We start from the raw sequence: 25,248 nt of genomic DNA, 5'->3' as shown, positions 1-25,248 counted from the left end.
CTGCTTATAAAGCACACTAGAGACAGTTGCCATGTGCGCTGCAAAAACACATGGCAACTAGCAGCTTACGTGTGGGAGAGGAGACGGGCGTGTGGGCGAGATGGCAAATGCCCACACACCAGCCCTTGTGCGTGACTGAAAATTGGTGTGTGGGTGAACTGCTAAACGCCCACACACCGGCCCCTCCGTGTGGTAAAACGGATGTGTGGGTGAACTATGTCACACACCACACACACGCCTTGTCCTATGTGGCACAGAAAATCAGCCAGATTATGTCAAGATTCGTGCATATAGTACTGGACGATGATGAATGCGTGTGGTCGAGATGGTCAACGCCCACACGTGTGGGCGTTAACATTTCCGTAAAAAATGGTTTTTTTCCTATTACAGGTACTGTTTTTTTTAAGGACGCTATCTTTTCTGTTTGAGGAACAGATGGATTTTTTTACAACGTTGGACATGTTGTTGGATAACGTTGCAGAAAATAAAAATTTTCCTACTCGTTTCACCAAGATCATCTAGGAGTTCATCTAGCAACGAGTGAATAGATGCATCTACATACCTTGTAGATCGCGAGCGGAAGCGTTCAAAGAACGGGGATGATGTAGTCGAACACGACGTGATCCAAATCACCGGAGATCCTAGCACCGAACGGACGGCACCTCCGCGTTCAACACACATACGGAAACAGCCACGTCTCCTCCTTCTTGATCCAGCAAGGGAGGGAGGAGAGGTTGAGGGAGATGGCACCAGCAGCAGCACGACGGCGTGGTGTTGATGGAGCTGCAGTACTCCGGCAGAGCTTCGCTAAGCAATAAGGAGGTGGAGGAGGTGTTGGGGAGGGAGAAGGAGGCAACCAAAGGCCAAGGACTCAAGGTATGAAGTCCCTCCTCTCCCCCACTATATATAGGGGTGCCAAGGGGGGGTGGCCGGCCCTAGGAGATCCAATCTCCTAGGGGTGCGGCGGCCAAGGGGGGTTTCCCTCCCCCCCAAGGCACCTAGGAGGTGCCTTACCCTCCTAGGACTCTTTCCCCTTTAAACCCTAGGCGCATGGGCCTATGTGGGGCTGGTGCCCTTGGCCCAAGCAGGCCAAGGCGCACCCCCTACAGCCCATGTGGCCCCCGGGGATGGGTGGCCCCACCCGGTGGGCCCCCGGGACCCCTCCGGTGGTCCCGGTACAATATCGATAACCCCGAAACTTGTCCCGATGCCCGAAACAGGACTTCCCATATATAAATCTTTACCTCCGGACCATTCCGGAACTCCTCGTGACGTCCGGGATCTCATCCGGGACTCCGAACAACATTCGGGTTACTGCATATACATATCCCTACAACCCTAGCGTAACTGAACCTTAAGTGTGTAGACCCTACGGGTTCGGGAGACATGTAGACATGACCGAGATCGCTCTCCGGTCAATAACCAACAGCGGGATCTGGATACCCATGTTGGCTCCCACATGCTCCACGATGATCTCATTGGATGAACCACGATGTCGAGGATTTAATCAACCCCGTATGCAATTCCCTTTGTCAATCGATATGTTACTTGCCCGAGATTCGATCGTCGGTATCCCAATACCTCGTTCAATCTTGTTACCGGCAAGTCACTTTACTCGTACCGTAATGCATGATCCCGTGACCAAACACTTAGTCACTTTGAGCTCATTATGATGATGCATTACTGAGTGGGCCCAGTGATATCTCTCCGTCATACGGAGTGACAAATCCCAGTCTCGATCCATAAAAAACAATAGATACTTTCGGAGATACCTGTAGTGCACCTTTATAGTCACCCAGTTACGTTGTGACGTTTGATACACCCAAAGCACTCCTACGGTATCCAGGAGTTATACGATCTCATGGTCGAAGGAAGAGATACTTTGACATTGCAAAACTCTAGCAAACGAACTATACGATCTTGTGCTATGTTTAGGATTGGGTCTTGTCCATCACATCATTATCCTAATGATGTGATCCCGTTATCAATGACATCCAATGTCCATAGCCAGGAAACCATGACTATCTATTGATCAACGAGCTAGTCAACTAGAGGCTTACTAGGGACATGTTGGTGTCTGTTATTCACACATGTATTACGATTTCCGGATAACACAATTATAGCATGAATAAAGACAATTATCATGAACAAAGAAATATAATAATAATGCTTTTATTATTGCCTCTAGGGCATATTTCCAACAGTCTCCCACTTGCACTAGAGTCAATAATCTAGTTACATTGTGATGAATCGAACACCCATGGAATTCTGGTGTTGATCATGTTTTGCTCTTGGGAGAGGTTTAGTCAACGGATCTGCTACATTCAGGTCCGTATGTACTTTACAAATCTCTATGTCTCCATCTTGAACATTTTCACGGATGGAGTTGAAGTGACGCTTGATGTGCCTTGTCTTCTTGTGAAACCTGGGCTCCTTGGCAAGTGCAATAGCTCCAGTGTTGTCACAGAAGAGCTTGATTGGCCCCGACGCATTGGGTATGACTCCTAGGTCGGTGATGAACTCCTTCACCCATATTGCTTCATGTGCTGCCTCCGAGGCTGCCATGTACTCCGCTTCACATGTAGATCCCGCCACGACGCTCTGCTTGCAACTGCACCAGCTTACTGCCCCACCATTCAAAATATACACGTATCCGGTTTGTGACTTAGAGTCATCCAGATCTGTGTCGAAGCTAGCATCGACGTAACCTTTTACGACGAGCTCTTCGTCACCTCCATAAACGAGAAACATTTCCTTAGTCCTTTTCAGGTACTTCAGGATATTCTTGACCGCTGTCCAGTGTTCCTTGCCAGGATTACTTTGGTACCTTCCTACCAAACTTACGGCAAGGTTAACATCAGGTCTGGTACACAGCATGGCATACATAATAGAACCTATGGCTGAGGCATAGGGGATGACGCTCATCTCTTCTATATCTTCTGCCGTGGTCGGACATTGAGCTGAGCTCAATTTCACACCTTGCAAAACAGGCAAGAACCCTTTCTTGGACTGATCCATTTTGAACTTCTTCAAAATCTTATCAAGATATGTGCTTTGTGAAAGACCTATGAGGCGTCTTGATCTATCCCTATAGATCTTGATGCCTAATATATAAGCAGCTTCTCCAAGGTCCTTCATTGAAAAACTCTTATTCAAGTAGGCCTTAATGCTGTCCAAAAGTTCTATATCATTTCCCATCAAAAGTATGTCATCTACATATAGTATGAGAAATGCTATAGAGCTCCCACTCACTTTCTTGTAAACACAGGCTTCTCCATAAGTCTGTGTAAACCCAAACGCTTTGATCATCTCATCAAAACGAATGTTCCAACTCCGAGATGCTTGCACCAGCCCATAAATCGAGCGTTGGAGCTTGCACACCTTGTCAGCATTTTTAGGATCGACAAAACCTTCCGGCTGCATCATATACAATTCTTCCTTAAGGAAACCATTAAGGAATGCCGTTTTGACGTCCATTTGCTAAATTTCATAATCATAAAATGCGGCAATTGCTAACATGATTCGGACGGACTTCAGCTTCGCTACCGGTGAGAAAGTCTCATCGTAGTCAACCCCTTGAACTTGTCGATAACCCTTAGCGACAAGCCGAGCTTTATAGATGGTCACATTACCATCCGCGTCTGTCTTCTTCTTAAAGATCCATTTATTTTCTATGGCTCGCCGTTCTACGGGCAAGTCAGTCAAAGTCCATACTTCGTTTTCATACATGGATCCTATCTCGGATTTCATGGCTTCTAGCCATTTGTCGGAATCCGGACCCGCCATCGCTTCTTCATAGTTCGAAGGTTCACCGTTGTCTAACAACATGATTTCCAAGACAGGGTTGCCGTACCACTCTGGTGCGGAACGTGTCCTCGTGGACCTTCGAATTTCAGTAGGAGCTTGATCAGAAGTATCTTGATCATTATCATTAACTTCCTCTCTAGTCGGTGCAGGCACCTCGGGAACATTTTCTTGAGTTGCGCCATTTTCCGGTTCAAGAGGTAATACTTCATCAAGCTCTACTTTCCTCCCACTTACTTCTTTCGAGAGAAACTCTTTCTCCAGAAAGGACCCATTCTTGGCAACAAAGATCTTGCCTTCGGATCTGAGGTAGAAGATATACCCAACAGTTTCTTTAGGGTATCCTATGAAGACGCATTTTTCCGATTTGGGTTCGAGCTTTTCAGGTTGAAGTTTCCTAACATAAGCATCGCATCCCCAAACTTTTAGAAATGACAGCTTAGGTTTCTTCCCAAACCATAATTCATACGGTGTCGTCTCAACGGATTTCGACGGGGCCCTATTTAAAGTGAATGCGGCAGTCTCTAAAGCATAGCCCCAAAAAGATAGTGGTAAATCGGCAAGAGACATCATAGATCGCACCATATCTAATAGAATGCGATTACGACGTTCAGACACACCATTACGCTGAGGTGTTCCAGGCGGCGTGAGTTGTGAAACTATTCCACATTTTCTTAAGTGTGTACCAAACTCGTGACTCAAGTATTCTCCTCCACGATCTGATCGTAGAAACTTGATTTTCCTGTCACGTTGATTCTCAACTTCACTCTGAAATTCCTTGAGCTTTTCAAAGGTCTCAGACTTGTGTTTCATTAAGTAGACATACCCATATCTACTCAAGTCATCAGTGAGGGTGAGAACATAACGATAGCCACCGCGAGCCTCAACACTCATTGGACCGCACACATCAGTATGTATGATTTCCAATAAGTTGGTTGCTCTCTCCATTGTTCCTGAGAATGGAGTCTTGGTCATTTTACCCATGAGGCATGGTTCGCACGTGTCAAATGATTCGTAATCAAGAGACTCTAAAAGTCCATCAGCATGGAGCTTCTTCATGCGTTTGACACCTATGTGACCGAGGCGGCAGTGCCACAAGTATGTGGGACTATCACTATCAATCTTACATCTTTTGGTACTTACACTATGAATATGTGTAGCATTACGCTCGAGATTCATAAAGAATAAACCATTCACCATCGGAGCATGACCATAAAACATATCTCTCATATAAATAGAACAACCATTATTCTCGGATTTAAATGAGTAGCCATCTCGAATTAAACGAGATCCTGATACAATGTTCATGCTCAAACTTGGCACAAAATAACAATTATTGAGGTTCAAAACTAATCCCGTAGGTAAATGTAGAGGTAGCGTGCCGACGGCGATCACATCGACCTTGGAACCATTCCCGACGCGCATCGTCACCTTGTCCTTCGCCAGTCTCCGTTTATTCCGCAGCTCCTGTTGTGTGTTACAAATATGAGCAACGGCACCGGTATCAAATACCCAGGAGTTACTACGATTACTGGTAAGGTACACATCAATTACATGTATATCAAATATACCTTTGGTTTTGCCAGCCTTCTTGTCCGCTAAGTATTTGGGGCAGTTCCGCTTCCAGTGACCACTTTCCTTGCAATAAAAACACTCAGTCTCGGGCTTGGGTCCATTCTTTGGCTTCTTCCCGGCAGCTTGCTTGCTGGGCGCGGCAACTACCTTGCCGTCCTTCTTGAAGTTCTTTTTACCCTTGCCCTTCTTGAACTTAGTGGTTTTATTGACCATCAACACTTGATGTTCCTTTCTGACTTCTACCTCTGCTGATTTCAGCATAGCAAATACTTCAGGAATGGTCTTTTCCATCCCCTGCATATTGAAGTTCATCGCAAAGCTCTTGTAGCTCGGTGGAAGCGACTGGAGGATTCTGTCAATGACCGCATCATCCGGGAGATTAACTCCCAGCTGAGTCAAGCGGTTATGTAACCCAGACATAGTGAGTATGTGCTCACTGACAGAACTATTTTCCTCCATCTTACAGCTGAAGAATTTGTCGGAGACTTCATATCTCTCGACCCGGGCATGAGCTTGGAAAACCATTTTCAGCTCTTCGAACATCTCATATGCTCCATGTCTCTCAAAACGCTTTTGGAGTCCCGGCTCTAGGCTGTAAAGCATGCCGCACTAAACGAGGGAGTAGTCATCAGAACGTGCCTGCCAAGCGTTCATAACGTCTTGTTCTGCAGGGAGAACAGGTGCATCACCTAGCGGTGCTTGTAGGACATAATCTTTCTTGGCAGCTATGAGGATGATCCTCAGGTTCCGGACCCAGTCCGTATAGTTGATTCCATCGTCTTTCAGCTTGGTTTTCTCTAGGAACGCGTTGAAGTTGAGGACTACGTTGGCCATTTGATCTACAAGACATATTGTAAAATTTTAGACTAAGTTCATGATAATTAAGTTCGTCTAATCAAATTATAATGAACTCCCACTCAGATTTGACATCCCTTTGGTCATCTAAGTGTTACACGATCCGAGTCGACTAGGCCGTGTCCGATCATCACGTGAGACGGACTAGTCATCGTCGGTGAACATTCTCATGTAGATCGTATCTTCCATACGACTCGTGTTCGACCTTTCGGTCTCCGTGTTCCGAGGCCATGTCTGTACATGCTAGGCTCGTCAAGTTAACCCTAAGTGTTTTCGCTGTGTAAAACTGTCTTACACCCGTTGTATGTGAACATAAGAATCTATCACACCCGATCATCACGTGGTGCTTCGAAACGACAAACTGTAGCAACGGTGCACAGTTAGGGGAGAACACTTCTTGAAATTTTATAAGGGATCATATTATTTACTACCGTCGTTCTAAGTAAACAAGATGCATAAAACATAATAAACATCACATGCAATTATATAAGTAGTGACATGATATGGCCAATATCATATAGCTCCTTTGATCTTCATCTTCGGGGCTCCATGATCATCTTGTCACCGGCACGACACCATGATCTCCATCATCATGATCTCCATCATCATGTCTTCATGAAGTTGTCACGCCAACGACTACTTCTACTTCTATGACTAACGCGTTTAGTAATAAAGTAAAGTAGTTTACATGGCGTTCTTTAATGACACGCAGGTCATACAAAAAATAAAGACAACTCCTATGGCTCCTGCCGGTTGTCATACTCATCGACATGCAAGTCGTGATTCCTATTACAATAGCATGAACATCTCATACATGACATATAGATCATTCATCATTCATCACAACTTTGGCCATATCATATCACAAAGCACTTGCTGCAAAAACAAGTTAGACGTCCTCTAATTGTTGTTTGCAAGTTTTACGTGGCTGAAGTAGGGTTCTAGCAAGAACGTTTTCTTACCTACGTGAAACCACAACGTGATTTGTCAACTTCTATTTACCCTTCATAAGGACCCTTTTCATCGAATCCGCTTCAACTAAAGTAGGAGAGACAGACACCCGCCAGCCACCTTATGCAACTTGTGCATGTTAGTCGGTGGAACCGGTCTCACGTAAGCGTACGTGTAAGGTTGGTCCGGGCCGCTTCATCCCACAATACCGCTGAAGCAAGATAAGACTAGTAGCGGCAAGAAAGTTGACAAATCTACGCCCACAACCAATTGTGTTCTACTCGTGCAAGAAGAACTACGCATAGACCTAGCTCATGATGCCACTGTTGGATAACGTTGCAGAAAATAAAAAATTTCCTACTCGTTTCACCAAGATCATCTAGGAGTTCATCTAGCAACGAGTGAATAGATGCATCTACATACCTTGTAGATCGCGAGCGGAAGCGTTCAAAGAACGGGGATGATGTAGTCGAACACGACGTGATCCAAATCACCGGAGATCCTAGCACCGAACGGACGGCACCTCCGCGTTCAACACACGTACGGAAACAGCCACGTCTCCTCCTTCTTGATCCAGCAAGGGAGGAAGGAGAGGTTGAGGGAGATGGCACCAGCAGCAGCACGACGGCGTGGTGTTGATGGAGCTGCAGTACTCCGGCAGAGCTTCGCTAAGCAATAAGGAGGTGGAGGAGGTGTTGGGGAGGGAGAAGGAGGCAACCAAAGGCCAAGGACTCAAGGTATGAAGTCCCTCCTCTCCCCCACTATATATAGGGGTGCCAAGGGGGGTGGCCGGCCCTAGGAGATCCAATCTCCTAGGGGTGCGGCGGCCAAGGGGGGTTTCCCTCCCCCCCAAGGCACCTAGGAGGTGCCTTACCCTCCTAGGACTCTTTCCCCTTTAAACCCTAGGCGCATGGGCCTATGTGGGGCTGGTGCCCTTGGCCCAAGCAGGCCAAGGCGCACCCCCTACAGCCCATGTGGCCCCCGGGGATGGGTGGCCCCACCCGGTGGGCCCCCGGGACCCCTCCGGTGGTCCCGGTACAATACCGATAACCCCGAAACTTGTCCCGATGCCCGAAACAGGACTTCCCATATATAAATCTTTACCTCCGGACCATTCCGGAACTCCTCGTGACGTCCTGGATCTCATCCGGGACTCCGAACAACATTCGGGTTACTGCATATACATATCCCTACAACCCTAGCGTAACTGAACCTTAAGTGTGTAGACCCTACGGGTTCGGGAGACATGTAGACATGACCGAGATCGCTCTCCGGTCAATAACCAACAGCGGGATCTGGATACCCATGTTGGCTCCCACATGCTCCACGATGATCTCATCGGATGAACCACGATGTCGAGGATTTAATCAACCCCGTATGCAATTCCCTTTGTCAATCGATATGTTACTTGCCCGAGATTCGATCGTCGGTATCCCAATACCTCGTTCAATCTTGTTACCGGCAAGTCACTTTACTCGTACCGTAATGCATGATCCCGTGACCAAACACTTGGTCACTTTGAGCTCATTATGATGATGCATTACTGAGTGGGCCCAGTGATATCTCTCCGTCATACGGAGTGACAAATCCCAGTCTCGATCTATATAAAACAATAGATACTTTCAGAGATACCTGTAGTGCACCTTTATAGTCACCCAGTTACGTTGTGACGTTTGATACACCCAAAGCACTCCTACGGCATCCAGGAGTTATACGATCTCATGGTCGAAGGAAGAGATACTTTGACATTGCAAAAACTCTAGCAAACGAACTATACGATCTTGTGCTATGTTTAGGATTGGGTCTTGTCCATCACATCATTATCCTAATGATGTGATCCCGTTATCAATGACATCCAATGTCCATAGCCAGGAAACCATGACTATCTATTGATCAACGAGCTAGTCAACTAGAGGCTTACTAGGGACATGTTGGTGTCTGTTATTCACACATGTATTACGATTTCCGGATAACACAATTATAGCATGAATAAAGACAATTATCATGAACAAAGAAATATAATAATAATGCTTTTATTATTGCCTCTAGGGCATATTTCCAACACATGTCACATGCCATTGTTTGGATGGGGATATTTATGTTTGGCAAGATTTCTTTTTATCAGATATAAATTTTCAATTTAGTGGTCTACTTAGTTTTGATGACTTGAACGATCCGGCCATATACAGGAGCCGTGGTTGCCTAAAAAATGTACGGGTGCCAATGTACATGCTTTCTCTTTTTTGGGGAGAGATGCTTTTTTTTCTAATTGGCAAGAAGGCTTTCACTATGAGCTGTTTTTTTATGTACTGCCATCATGGCGGATTATATTAAATGTGGAAATAACGATACATCATCCGCTAGTACATGTATTAAAAAATCCGGTGGATCCACATTCCAGACAATGTTTTGTGGATCTACCAGTTGTCTAGCTAACAAATCAACAGCTTTATTAGCCTCCCTAGGACAATGATTTATTATGACATGATCAAAATTGTGAGCTAGAAAGGAGCACTCCTCGTAAATCGTCGCTGCTGGTCCTATAGAGTTGCCGCCATGCTCCATTATATTGACAACCTCCATGCAGTCTGATTTGACCATGATCCTGTTACATCCCACTTGTCCCGCAAGAATTAGTCCGTTCAGAAGGGCTCGAGCTTCAGCTGTGGCAGCGTCATCCACGAACGGTATACCACAACATCCCGCTGCTACAAACCTTCCACGATCATCTCTGATTATGGCACCCGTCCCACCTGAACCAACTTCATCATTAAAAGATGCATCAATGTTTAGCTTGACATATTCTTCCTTAGGTTTGCGTCATCCATGTCTTATGATTCCTGTCTGAGTTTTCTTGTGAGCCCTCGAATAATTGGTCACCAAAGCGGATATGGCTTCAGCTGTGTCGTGTGGCTTCTGGATCTGCTCACCATGGGTAACTTGTCGACGTTCCCACCATATATACCACACAGCAGTAGCAATTAAGTCGTTACACGGCATTTCAGGTAGCAAAGGAGCCATCACTAATGTATTGAGGAGCAAGCCTCCCAGAATTGACTGGCCCTCCTCGTCGAGCATACATGCATCTTGAATTACATCTTCCATGCCTAGATTCATCCAAATCTCCTTCACACATGCACATTGGAACAAAGCATGTCGTATACTTTCACAATCAATAGAACAAAGTGGACATTGGCTGCTCGTTTGAATGTGACGATTTGCTAACACCCCTTTGCATGGTATAGCTCCATACAATACTCTCCAACAGTGAATTTTTATCTTAGCCGGTACATGCAAATCCCATAGAATTTTCCATATCTTGGCTCCAGTAGTACTCCCTTCCCGTTGAGTACGACGCAACTTTCGCCCATGCTGATGATCCCACTCAGCATGGTAGGCGGATTTAACTGAGAAAATGCCATTCCTGTTAAAATGCCATGAAATTAAGTCATCCATCATCCCAGTGGCCAATGGAATTTTGAGAATACGGTTAGCATCATTGGCCAAAATATGTTCTTGATGAGCTCTTCATCCCAAACTCTGTTTTCATGATCTATCAATTCAGATACTTTCGTGAGCACAATGTTTCCCCTTCGTGTAACTATACTTCTGTTCGGGCTGCTAGAGACCCATGGGTCCTCCCATATATTAATTTTCTCACCGTCTCCCACGCGCCAAATATAACCCCTCTTAAAGGTTTGTATTCCTGACCACAAACTTTGCCAAGTAAAGGAACTACCTTTTCTCAGTTGGCAATTCCATAAATCTCCATCAGCGAAATACTTTGCTTTCAACACCATGGCACACAAAGATTCGGGTTCTGCAATTAGGCGTTAACATTGCCTAGACAACATGGCCAGATTGAAACAATGCAAGTCCCTGAATCCCATACCACCTTGTTTTTTTGGAACACACATTTTCCACCAAGCAAACCAGTGCATATGTTTATGTTGGTCTTCGTCTCCCCACGCATATTGGGACACAGCAGTGATAATCCCTTGGCATACCTGCTTAGAAAGCTTGAAGACCGACATAGCATAACATGGCATAGCTTGTGCAACTGCTTTCAACAAAGTTTCTTTCCCTCCAAAAGATAATTTCTTCTCTCTCCAACCATTCAGAATACTACACACCCTGTCGACTAGGTACTGAAAAGTGTCTGTCCTATCCAGACCAACAATAGGAGGCAACCCCAAATATTTATCAGTAATTGCTTCAGTCATAATATTTAAGGAATTGCAAACCTCCACTCTAGATTCAACAGAGGTACAAGCGCTAAAAAAGATACTGGATTTTGCTTCGCTTACCATTTGACCTGACGCCGCACAATATTCATCCAAAGCCCTTCGTAGACTTGTAGCATTGTTGTTGTCTTCTTTCATAAGAATGAGCGAGTCATCGGCAAATAGCAAATGTGACACCGTAGGAGCCCCTCTACAAACTTTCACCCCCGTCAAATTTCCAGTCTCCTCTTCATGTATCAGGAGACTAGTAAGACCTTCGGCGCACAATAAGAATAGGTATGGTGAAAGAGGGTCTCCCTGTCGGAGTCCCCTTGATGGAGCAAAACTATAAGAGAAATCATTATTCACTCTCACCCTGTAAGTGACCGATGTTACACACTCCATGATAAGTTTTACCCATTCCAAATCAAAACCAAGCTGAATTAAAATCGCTTTCAAGAAACACCATTCCACTCTGTCATATGCCTTGTGCATGTCCAATTTTACTGCACAATTTCCAGTCTTTCCATGCCTCTTATTTTTAATGGCATGATAGCTCTCATAAGCGACAAGGAAATTATCAGTAATCAACCTTCCCGGTACAAAAGCACTTTGCATTGGAGAAATTACCTCAGGCAAAAGTACCTTGAGTCGGTTCGCAAGGAGTTTTGAAATCACCTTATACACCACGTTGCATAAACTTATTGGACGGAATTGGGTGATATGATCGGGGCTGTCAGTTTTTGGAATCATGACTATTATAGTTTCATTCCACCCATCCGGAATCTTCTTTGAGTTGACTGCCAATAAGACTTCGTCAATAAGATCATCCCCAATAATATGCCAGAATCTTTTGTAGAAAACTGCGTGTAACCCATCCGGACCGGGGGCTTTGAAATCCCTGATGCTAAAAAGGGCCTTCTTAACTTCATCTCGAGTATATTCTGCTGTTAACATGTCATTCATGGCCCGACTCACCTTCGGTTTTACCTTTGCTAGCACGTCCGGATCAGCATGTAGGACGCCTGACGTGAACAGTGTTTTGAAGTACTCCACCGCCAGGTTCTTTAAATCATCTGGATCCTCTACCCAGTCACCACTATCGTTTCTCAGTTTCTTGATAAAGTTCCTCCTCCTTCTGGCAGAGGCGAATCCATGAAAAAACGCAGTGTTACAATCTCCGTGACGTAGCCAGTTAACTCTGCCACGTTGCACCCAGTACAGTTCTTCTTGTTCTAACAAATTCTCAATTTGCATATGAAGTTCTTGCTGCCTTGCAACTGCCCCATCTGATAAAGGGCCGGTCATAACATCATTTAATTCACGCTGCAATTTTTTCAGCCTAGTACGCGGACCCTTAAGCACATTCTTATCCCATCGATGCAGTTCCTCATGAACTTCTGCTGTCCGGCCTGACAACGTTGGTTGTCTGTCCTTTGCTCGTTCCCACGCATCAAGTATGATTCCCTCAACTGATTCTTCACAAAGCCATTTTGCCTCAAATTTCTTAGGTGCTTCACATCTCATAGTTTGCACCCGTTCAGAATAAATAGTATCAATAAGAATCGGGCGATGATCAGACTTGTAAAACTCTTCATTGGTCACTCCATGATGGGGAAACATGGTGGTCCAACTATGATTACTGACCGCCCTATCGAGTCTCTCCCTGATTTGACCTCATCTCCAAGTGAAAATGTCACCATGATATCCCAGATCTTCCAGATTACATTCATCTAGTACATCTCTAAAAGCCTGCATGCATCGTTGGGGCCTGATGTTACCCCCATCTTTCTCGAATCCACGCAAGATTTCATTGAAATCACCGGCTACTACCCACGGCAAATCAACCATGGCCTGAAGCCCTCTCAAGTAATCCCATGTCAGATGCTTCCGGTCTCCCCTTGGTTCGCCATACAACCCAGTAAACCTCCATCCCGATGCACTATTTTCATCAATACGAATATCAATATAGTTTCTATGAATTTCCGAAGAAGTGACCTTTATTTCATCCGTCCACATCATCACAAGTCCACCACTCTGGCCGTTGCTTACTGAGACCTCTATCCCTGAAAACTTCAACCGTCGTTTGAGAATTTCTGCCTTTGCCTTACTCAGGTGCGCTTCAGACAAAAAAAATACATCTGGTTTTATCCGCTCATGCAATAACACGAGCGCACGAATTGCCGCGGATTTTTGCATGCCCTGGCAATTCCAACTAAGTATTTTCATTGCGACAGGACAAACCTATAAAGCAACAGAAGCTTGCACGTACCAAACCAGACTTTCAAAGCTGCTGACGCTTGCATGTAACAAAACAGACCTCCAAAGCAAACCACCTCCATGAGGCAACTCAATAGCACAATGCTTCAACGATCCACACGGCAGAAGAAGACAGACAACCTGACGGATCAAGTCGACTGGAAACAAGACGACACACCATCCATCAAGCCAGGCTTACGGAGGGGTCGGAAAAAAACAGCACGGCCTGACCTAGCACGCCGGCTGGAGACGAGAACAACCTGACTGCCGCAATGCGGAGAGGCCGGACTAAGCAGCGGCGACAACACCGGCCGCCGAAGTGGCGGCTGGCGGCGCCGCGAGACCTTCACTATGAGCTGTTTGTAACGGAAGGGGCCTTTTTTGAGACAGAGACTATCTCCTTTCTTTTTTCTTTTTTTTTTTTTGAAACTAGACTATCTCCTTTCTAAAGGAACGGGCGGATACCTTTTGTATTTCGTTTCAAAAATTGGACGTGTCAGATTTTTTTTCTTTTTTGGAATAGACCACGGAAGCCAAGGTTACCTAAAAAATGTACATGAGCTGACGAGATGTTTTCTCTTTTTTTAAGGAGCGATGCAACTCCTTTTTTAATTGCAGAAGAGTTTCACGAATCCTGCATGTCAAAAAAGATGTCGCATAGATCTTATAGAGTTTTTTTTACATCTAAGATCATATATACTCCCTCCGTTTCTTTATCTAAGATGTATTATTTTAAACATGGTGACCAAGGCGCACAATTATAGAGGTATTATGACAAAAGTACCCTTGGCAAATTTGTTGGTTAGTGGCAAGTAAATCCTTGAGTCCAAGAAAGTAAGAGATACATGCAATTCAGAGAGAGATAGTTTTCTTCTTTTGATACAAGGACACACAAAGGAAATCAGGATAGAGATACTTTCCTCTTTCTGGAGGGATAAAAATGGAATTACGAGGAATTAGAGCAAATGCACCTTATATTGTGAAATTTAATGAAAAAACAAATACACCTAATATAAAGGAATTGAGGGAGTATAGAGTAATTATGGAAGGACTTTATCATTTGCTTTAAAGTAATATATGGAATTTTTTTTCGAAACATTGGCCGTGTCATATGTCTTTTTGGACGGCCGGAACCATCTGTGTTATGCAAGTTTTCTTCTTATCTCGGACTTAATTTTACAATCCAACGGTTTAATTGATTATGATGGTGTGGCTTAATTAAAACGCTTTAAAGGTGCCTCTAATTAGTAAATATATAAGATTCTATTAGAATCTCTAAAAAGGCTTATATTTAGAAACAATAGGCGTACCTTGGTATTCAACGCAGGTTGGATCGACATTCGTGGGTAGAGGGTCACAATGGATATAAGATACTCTCTCCAGTTCTTTTTACTTTACGTATTAGATTTATGTCAAGTCAAACGTTGCAAAAAGTTTAACCAAATTTATATTAAAAAGTATCAACATCAACAATACCAAATATATATGTACTATGAAACTACATTTCATAATCTATATCTATATCTATTAGTAAAAGGACTAACACTTCATAAATTTCAAGATGATATGCCGGCTCAGTCTTTCGGATGTGCTCATAGGGGTAGGATGTGCATGTGTGCGTTCATAGGGGTGAGTGTATGCGCGTGTATATGAGCGCTTGCGTCTGTGCTGTGTTCAAAAATAAATAAAAGGACTAAAGCTTCTTCCTCCCTAATTTTTGTTCGTTATTAGTTTCACCCTTCAATGTTCGTTTCGTCCGTCGTCGGTGAGTATAATTCGTCTGAGTCGGGTGAACTGAGCCCGCCCGTGCGCTCTGGCCCACCTATCATGTTTGAAGCAAAAAATACATGCCGATGAGAGGATTCAATCCCCAAACCTAACGTCCAACAGATAATGGCACAGCCAACCGAACTAGTTGTGTTATTTGAAGAAACAAAGGTAGATTCAGTTGTTAAATAGTCCCACCTTGCTCCCTCAAATCCAATCTACCCATTTTGCATACATCTTTAATCTCCTTGGTATATCAAGAAGCCATCTAGCGAACATAGTGAAGTGTGGGTCTGATGTTTCCTAAAGATAAAGATGGAAAGAAGGGATTTCCTTGAGAAAAAAATAGGAAGGTGGGAACCTGTCCGGTAATAAGAAAGAAAGGAGGGCTTTCGGGGATTAAAAGCAAAAAAATTAGGAAAGTAGGAAGTTGTCCCGTAATAAGAAGGAAAAGAGGGATTCGGGAAAAAAACTGGGAAACCAGCCATCCCGTAATAAGAAGAAAGTGTCCTAACAAGGAAGAAGGAGAGAACAAAGAAGGAAAGGAGGGATTCCTGGAATTGAAAATAAAGAAAAAAGGAGGGATTTCTGGGATTGATAGAGAAAAATAGCAAAGTGAGAAGTCGTCCCGTAATAAAAAGGAAAGTGTCCTAACAGCCTCGTGATTTTTTGTCATTTGTTTTGTCCCATAATGAGTTGTTGATCTCTAAAAAGATTGTGGGAACAAAAGTATACCAGTTAGAAATCATTCAAAAGTGGCCCCCTCAAAAACATTTCATCCTCTGCCACTAGCTATAGTCCCACGAACGCGTACTTTTACCCCTCCCATAAATGGAGAGAAAATTATGTTAGAATTGTTTAACACCTACAAGAAAAACTATGTCTAAATCATAATTAATTTTTTTACTTATTGTTCATGTACAATATATTTAAACAAATATAATGAAAAAGATAGTACATGTTAAAAATATTTGCTTGATTGTTGGACACGAATAGTGCTATACTACACAGTCCCTAAACCTAGCCAACATTGGTTCATGAAAATCCGTGTTACCTCCGTAGTGAAGCACAAACATTGTAATAGAATGAACTTTACTATTTTAAAACATTATAACTGGGCACCCTAGGAGCTCTCTCAGGCTATCAGCCTTTGAAGCCGTCCGATTTCACGTTATGGTTGTCCCTGGCCATTGGATGCACAGTAAATTTTTTTTCATCACTCCCGTCCCCGCAGCTTCTTGAGGGCAGCTACTCCCGTAACTTTTTTTAGAAGAAGCTACTCCTGTAACTTTTTCTGACTAACGTGGTTAATTGGGCCAAACGGCCCATCTGTCCGCTGAAGCGAGGAGAAAGATCGGTCCGAAAAGCACCAAACCGATCAATCGTGGGCGACTGGGGTGGTCGCTAACCCTATGGTCCCTATCCAAGGCCAACGGCGATGGCGGCTGTGAGCCGAGATGTCATCGGAGTTCGAGCCCGTGCTACTATTCCTTAAAGCGTGTCTGTGTCCATCCAGTCCCAATTTGAGGCGCACAGAGGAGCGGCCGCCGGCAGGCCGTGTGCCGGATGCGAGGCACTGGATTGGATTGACCAGAGGTGAGGAGCAGCAGGATCGGGTGGAGTCGCGGGAGCAAACAATAGCATGGCGGCCGATGCTGGACGGGAGCGGCGGTGCCTCCCCCGCGACCTTCACCTCCAGCGGTGGAGCCAACCGCGACTTCCATTCTCGTCTTGCGGTCGCCCCTTGCAATCCGAGAAGGAAAGGGGTGCGGTGGCGGCAGCAAGGATGAGAAGGTTGGCAAGGAGACGAAGAAGGCGCCCCCGCTCCCCGTGCTCACAGACGTGCTCAGTATTCATATGTCTCGTGGCTTATGTTCTAGCAACCGCTTAAGGAGGAGAAGGGCAGAACGCCACGTACAGGTAAATGCTTTCATGGTGTCCCTTTCAATGTATTGTTGTTCGGCGGATTCTACCGTTCTCTGTGGTCACAGTGCGCAGGCGGCTCTTCCTGGCGTCATGGAGTTCAACAGAGAGGAAGGAGTACATGGCGATGTGCACAATGTATGCAAGGAGCGTGGCCATGCCCATGCGTGTGCGTTGGTTGTTTGGGACCCTGCATGGAGTGGTATGCTTGGTGATGCACACAAGATTAGCCAAGAAATCCTGAAAAAATGCACATCAACTGTTCAATTTATGCATATAGAGGCTCTTCGTAAGATAGAAGTTGATATTCTTCATATGTTTCTTAACCATGCTTTCCTGATCAGCAAAGAAATCCTGAAAAAATGTGCATCTTCTGTTCAATTTATGCATATAGAGGCTCTTCGTAAGATAGAAGATGATGTTTTTCATATAATCATGCTTTCCTGATCAGCCAAGAAATCCCGAAAAAATGTGCATATAATGTTCAATTTATGCATAAACGGCTCTTTTGTAAGATAGAAGATGATGTTCTTTATATATCGCCTTCATGCTTTCCGGAAAAGCATAAGCATGTATAGCTGACATCACCATATCTAGGCCTGGTTTATTATTGCGATCTCTGTCATACCTATGTGCAGCTCTTTTTTAGCTAATCCTTATTTTGCAGGCCTCGTGGTTCAATTCAATAAAAATAATGTACCCTATAGCATTTTTTCAATGTGACGGAACAACATCCGAGAGGGTCAGTGCTGGACCGATAGGTGTCTCTACGAGTCTGCACATTATGTTACCCTATGATATGATCCTCCATGGAGCGAAATTATCTTCATATGTCACAAAAAACAGGTTTGATCGGTGCTAATGGGGTTGCTGCTATGAGTAGTCTTTTTAGAGCTAACTGTACGGACTTTGAGACAGATTCTTTTTGTGAAATGCTGCCTTCTGAAGGAGGTGCTCACAGATCGATTCCTTTTTTCAGAAAAATATCATCTTACTATGATCATGCTTTTAGACCTTCTGCTTTAGCAGTGATGCAGGTTATCCCTTTTTGCAAGAAAGGTTATTTCATTGCTCATGTCTTTATGTGGCTGGGCTCTCTCAAGCAACAGGAAACACACATTTCGGCAGGGAATCACAAAGCTTTCAGCAGTAATGCCCAACAGGCTATTGTGAAACCCAGCAAAATTGGATAGGGATGCCAAGCTGCTGATTTTCTGTCAGGTAAAACAATTGCTCATGCAAATGTATGTTCAGCTCTATTTTGTTGTTACAATGTTGAATTCTCTTTTAACTTGGTGTTCTCCTTACCGACGTTCTTTCCTGAGGACTGTCTCAGCTTTGGATAAACATCTATTATGTTCTCCGAGGAATAAGTAATAGCCCTGTCATGCTTCTAATGTGTTATTCCTTTGTTGTTATTATGGTAGTACGAACCCCGTTTGTTGTTTGGTTTATCTAAATATAAGAAAACATGGTTTCCATACATTTTAAATTACATAACATGTTAGCTTAACTATGGGCTACAATATATAGGTAAAATGTGTATCCTTTGTGACAAAGATTTCTGTGAATTCTCCCATCTTTTGTCCAGACTACTCTGTCATGCTAACAAAATGCTGGAAGGGTAATGTTTCGTATGATCAGCAGGCATGCCCGCCTGAATTGGGCGCCATGTTTTCTTGCAATAGAGACTTTCTGATACACTTGAAAAGTAGCCTATAAAATCAAAACAAGAGTTTGATAATTGATTTACAAAGGACTTTGTGCGTTTAGAGTTTTGACAATGATAGACAACGGAGGAATGACCACGATCACTCTACTTTGTTGCTTCATCTTGCGGTACAATAATGATATGCCAAATTATTAGCATTATTATTTGGTATAAAGAATTTTAGGCGGCATTTATTTCTTCTTACATTAGTATTTGGAATAAACATTCCCCTGATTTTAAGGTATTTAGATGAATAGTTTTTCAAATTGCATGGTCATTCCATATCTAGAATTACCTTTTCCTTGCATTATATTTTAGAATAAACAGCTCTTGCATTTTATGTTTTTTTGCCAAATGGATTCTCCTACTATATATGCTTGCCTTATTCAGAACATGTACAGCAGTGTGTCATGAGCATATGGCATCGTTGCATCTTATTTGGTTGTGTACAAATTTATCACAATATTTCCCTTTATGATGCATAATTAATTTAGTCCAGTTTAGTCCTCAGATATGTTCATCTTCTTGTTCATCAGATTTGATGAGAGACTGATGCTGCTGCGGCCATAAGTGCCGATGATTTCTGTACATGCACCGAACCAACTAAAGCGAACATCGAATGTGTAACTTCTTCCTAGGTAAGAATAATGTGCGCTCATGTTTGCATAGTTTTTATATAGTAAGTTTGTAATGTACATGACCAAGTGGGGCCACATCACTCACCAAATAGTATTTGTTGTCTCTTGGATTGTTGTTTATAAAAAAATCATTTGTATTGATCTGAACAGAAAGGTCACATTTGCATTTTGGTTCCGTATGTATATGTAGTACTTTCACTGATCTTTTTTCTTATACAAACATACAGGGCGCAAGCATTGGGTGAATCAAATTCACCAAAGGTTGAAGGAGCTCATCCATCCAGTGAGAGCATTGCAGCTTCCCACATGCCATTTATTAATCCATTTGTTTTAATTGCATCAGATACTCCATCCTTCAATTGTATTGCCAATGTCACTTACACATATGTAATTAAGAGAGAAAATAGGACTTTGCAAGGATGTCACACTACTATTATTTCGATGTGTTTTGTTGAGAAGCTTTATCAAAATTACTATAGTGATCAGTTTCATGGAGTGCCATTTGTTTACACTTTCCTTGCACGGTCACCTGTTGGCACATTCATGGTCATGAAATGCCTATGTTATAGATTTATGATACAATTTATTACTTGCTAGAAAAAACTTGTTGACATGGAACTAAGAGGATGGCCAATATGACCCGGAAAATATAGATGATGGTAGCTATATAAAATAATAAATATTGGTGTAGGTTCAGATGTTCTTTCACTGGAAATAGAAATTCAGTTCTTCCATGTCTATCTATTTGTAAAATTACTATCACTTTATTGGAAAAATAGACGGGCGCAGCAACGCGCACCAATCATGATCTAGTTTACAGTATAATGCGATATGTTTTGTGCATCACTAAGCAACTCCAACAAAGGCATGAAGGGATACTGATAACCAGGTAGATATTTATGTGATTTAAATTCCACAAACCTTTAGTACACTTCTCAAATATGTTCATATTTTTTCCGCAATACATATTTTCATGGCAGCATGGAGGATTTCAAAGAGTTTGTTCATGTCATCATGCCTAGCGGTGGATCGTGGAATGAGGAATGGGGGTGGGGGTCTTGAGCAATTGGGTTAGAAAAGTGTGATTTTTTTCACCCGTTGCAATGCATGGGCATTTGTGCTAGTGAACCTAAAGTATTGATTTGGCTTCATGAATGTTGATACTTTTTTCTAGAAGTTCGGTCAAAGTAAAGATATTTTGACTTCGGACAAAACTTATATGCAGATAAAAAAGGACTGGTGAGAGTGCTTGTCATTTCATTATTTGCTTCCTAGTAGCCTATGATCATGATGGATATAAATATATATCACTATAGTGATAATAATATCGACAACGACGTAAACTAATATAGACCAAAGTGGATGGGCCATAATAACTTCAACAAAACCAGTTTCCATCACTGCTAATGTGACCGGTACCGGTAGCTCGTGGGAAGAAAACCCTCTACGTTTACATGTGACCGATACCGGTAGCTCGTGGGAAGAAAACTCTCTACGTTTACATCCATCGTGATCAAAGATCCTTGCCTAAATTCAACTTCCAAGTTCCATGAAATAGATACCATAGTTTGACTAGTAGCTTTAAAGGTTCATTAGCTATTATGTTTTTAATTTTGATAGTTTTAGAAAGAATAGATACGGCTAACTATCTCAAGATAGACATCCACCACCAAATAAGCAAAAAGACTATTATATTTCCTAATTGGTGAGTGATTGGTTACTGACCAACTGCTAATTAAGTGCGATTTGGAGACTTTTCTGGAGCGTATAACTACCTCTGTTGGAGCTACAATATATTCTTGTAGTGGCAAGCTAATTATTGGCTAGTCAACATGCACTTCACAATGTGAAACAACGTGCACCACAATGAACTTAGATCGAGGGAACTTGTCTATAAATGAAGCCATCGCCATGTTCGATTGCAGGATGCACAAATCGAAGTAGTACGACAATAGCATATCCCCCGCTACCCTCATGATAATAATGTCGAGTAGTTTCTCGCAAGAGCTGCTCATCTCCACTCTCGTGCTACTTGTCCCTATGTACTTCTACTTTAGGTATAGTAGTAGATCAAAGAACCCAACAATGCTTCCCACAAATTGGCCAATATTACACATGTTACCTTCCTTCCTGGCCAACTCCGACAACTTGCATGACTATCTCTCTATAGTGCTTGCCGAATCAGGCCACAACTTCAAGGCGCATGGCCCGGTTGGGAGCGGGATGCGGTTGCTCATCACCTGCGACCCCGCGAATGTATGACACATCTTCACCACAAACTACACCAACTTCCCCAAGGGAGCAGAGTTTGCCGCCATCTTTGACATAATGGCTGGCAGCCTCTTCATCATTGATGGTGCACCCTCTCTTCGGCCGCGCGCAAAAATCCAGAGCGTGCTTAGCAGCCCGCGGTTGGTTGCTAGTATGGCAACTTGCGGTCGTCACAAGGTGGAGAATGGCCTTCTACCATTATTTTCCCACCTGGCAAGCACCGGCACTCCGTTCGACATGCAAGAAGTGTTTTCCAGGTTTATGTTTGACCTGGCTGCCACACCTCTCTTTGGCGTGGACCCTGGCCTCCTGTCCTTCTCCTTAGACATGTCGATGCCACCCATGGATGCCGCAGTCGCGATGGACACGGTCATGGAGGTGGGATTTATCCGACACTTAATTCCAGCCTCTTGTTGGAAGGCAATGAGGCGCATAAACATCGGCTCCGAGAGGAAGCTTCGCACGGCGCACACGGTGCTAAGAAGATTTGCTGCAGAGATGATCGAGGAGAGGAGTAAGATAACTCTCAATGGGGGAAGATGTGCATTGAGTAATGATGATGAACACGAGGATATTCTATCTTCCTACATAAATGACCCAGAATACACAGACAATGACTTGCTCCATGCGGTGCTCCTCAGCTTCATGCTTGCTGGGCGGGACACGATTGGTACCACTCTACCCTGGGTCTTCTACAACCTCGCCCAGAACCCTGGCATTGTATCAATTATCCGCAGTCAACTCTCACCCATTGCATCGCGCAAAGTACCCGCGAGTACGGGTGCCATGATGATCTTTGAACCAGAGGATACAAAACCTCTGGTCTATCTCAGAGCTGCGTTGTACGAGACTCTTAGGTTGTACCCATCGGCACCTATTGAGCGCAAGACAGTGGCTGTTGCTGATATCATGCTGAGTGGCCATGAGGTGAAGGCTGGGGACACCATCCTTATTTCTCTCCACTCCATGGGGAGAATGGAAGACCTATGGGGTAAAGACTGCCTTGACTATAACCCGAATAGGTGGTTGTCAAAGGATGGCAACACCCTGAGGTATGTACCATCTCACAAGTTCTTGGCCTTCAACTCAGGCTCGAGGATCTGCCCTGGCAAGGAGATTGCGGTTATGCAGATGAAGACCGTCGTTGCGACTGTGTTGTGGAACTTTGATGTCGAGGTGGTGGAAGGGCAGATCATCCAGCCCAAGCCATCTTGTATACTATAGATGAAAAATGGATTTATAGTTAAACTGAGGAAGCGAGAATTGTAACATTACACAATCCTTGTGTTTAAACTTACTTAAGGGCCCTGCATGGTTCTTCCCAGGCCTGGAATCTCAGTATTGTATTTATATACATGGATTGCTATTTATTTGATAAAATAATAAGGACATATGTTTAAATTTATATCTATTATTTGCATACATTTTCTGTTGAGTCGGGGACGAGGATGAGGATCGGAGGATAGCTTGCCTCGGAAGCATTTTCTGTCTCTCTTGGACGGAGGAGTGGGCATAGTTGGCCTGGTTGTGGATGTGCTTCGTATTTTGTCTTGTTGATGCACTCATGGTTTCTACTTAGAATCAATCAAGAGGCCATACCTAGATTATTAGCATTTTTGTTTGATTGAGCTGTATGTAATCAGACAGGTTTAGGTCGCTATTCAAGTTGAGTGAATGAATGCGCACCAGCTCCATGAAAATTCGTCCTCATTGAGCCCACCTATCTACTCCACTGGTACCACTTTTTAGACATTAGCAGTGAGAGACACACACACACAGAGAGAGAGAGCAAACCCATCTAATGTATGGCAAGAACAAATGTTATACAGTTGGCTTTGATATATGGGACCCCTTTGATAGTTTGTTTATCACTTTTGGATACTAATTATTTTCTAAGGAAATGTCATTTATCGCATGTGGAATCAACATCTATTTTGAAGGACAGTCACAAAGGATATACATTTCTTTCTTTTGTTTCTATCGACCTACGACCACCATGGTCTTAAATATACACCACGATCAAAGTTTTAAATAGCGGCATAAGCGTTAGCAGATAAATGAGTGCTATAGTGCCGAGATAGCGTGCTATATATTTAAAATTATGACCAATATACATAAGAATATGGATCACCATGAAATAAATATGAATCGCAATAAATAATAAGTAATAATAACATCGACAGCAAAATATCTTTCTTTGCTGCTTCTATGACCGGGTAACAAGCGAGAAATGAGCACTCTATATTTGAAGCATCACGGTCATAGATCCTTGTGTGAATACAACCGTAAGTTATCTCCAAATACACATATTTGTAATAATGGCATTAGTGTCCATTACTAACTTGACATAAGCAAGAATTCGATTATTTTGCTTTGGAGTCCAAAGTTCTTTTTCATGTTTTCTATGCTCACCCGGCGGGCCATTTAGGCATGGGCGGGAATAAACCTAAAACTGATACTGTACTATATGAATTATCTGTTGTTGCGGTCAATAGCTATTTTTTGTCTTCATTTCTGATTAACTGGACCTAACACTGATGTTGTCGGTTGCTTGCGCGTGTGGCCATCCGGTGGCATGTGACGTCGTGGTTGTGTCCCATGTCGGTGGCCAGGTTGGCCGGTGATGCCCATGTCATGTGGGTTGGGTTGTAACGGTTTTAGCCCGGTTTTCTGTCAATTAACCAGGCAATTCTCTTCTCCTTAATCAATGAAAATGGCAAATCGCTTGCCTTGTGTCAAAAAGTTAAGTAAAGACTCAAAGTAACATGCCCACATGTAGATATTATTTCCTAATTAAATAGATATTCCTTGGATGTTGAATAAACATTCGAGCGGGAGGAGGGTCATAATCAATAGGATATTTATTTACCGAAAAAGGCTTTCTCCCTGCTTTATATATAAAGCACCGTTCAACATCACCCAGTACAAACTCACGCCCACACAACACACACACACACCCAAGGCAAGATACATAGGCGCTGAGCGCAGCAAAACCATCCCTAGCACTACGCGAAGAGGTGAAACTACATATGACGAACCGTGGGCTCCAAGGCGGCGCCTTCATGAAGGGGACGACACCAGAGCGCCTCCACCGCCCGATCCGAGGATCAGAGTTTCCCCCGGAGCAACACGCAGGGCAATGAGAGCCACGACGACGCCTTCAAGAAGGGAACGAGTCCGCCGCCGCCGGTCCATCCGAAGAAAGAGCAGGTTTTCACCCCGACCATCATTCACCGCTGCCGAACGCCACATCCCGGTTACCACGCCGCCC

The 25,248-nt window shown here is 43.6% G+C and overlaps 1 pseudogene; it reads left to right on the top strand.

Moving 5' to 3' along the window:
- Positions 1 to 21,658: 21,658 nt before the first annotated feature.
- LOC123107717 (noroxomaritidine synthase 2-like) lies at positions 21,659 to 23,231 on the top strand (annotated as a pseudogene).
- Positions 23,232 to 25,248: the final 2,017 nt, after the last annotated feature.

This window comes from Triticum aestivum, chromosome 5A (genome assembly GCF_018294505.1).
Source record: "Triticum aestivum cultivar Chinese Spring chromosome 5A, IWGSC CS RefSeq v2.1, whole genome shotgun sequence".
NCBI classification, from domain to species: domain Eukaryota; kingdom Viridiplantae; phylum Streptophyta; class Magnoliopsida; order Poales; family Poaceae; genus Triticum; species Triticum aestivum.
This window is presented reverse-complemented; position numbering and strand designations above follow the sequence as displayed.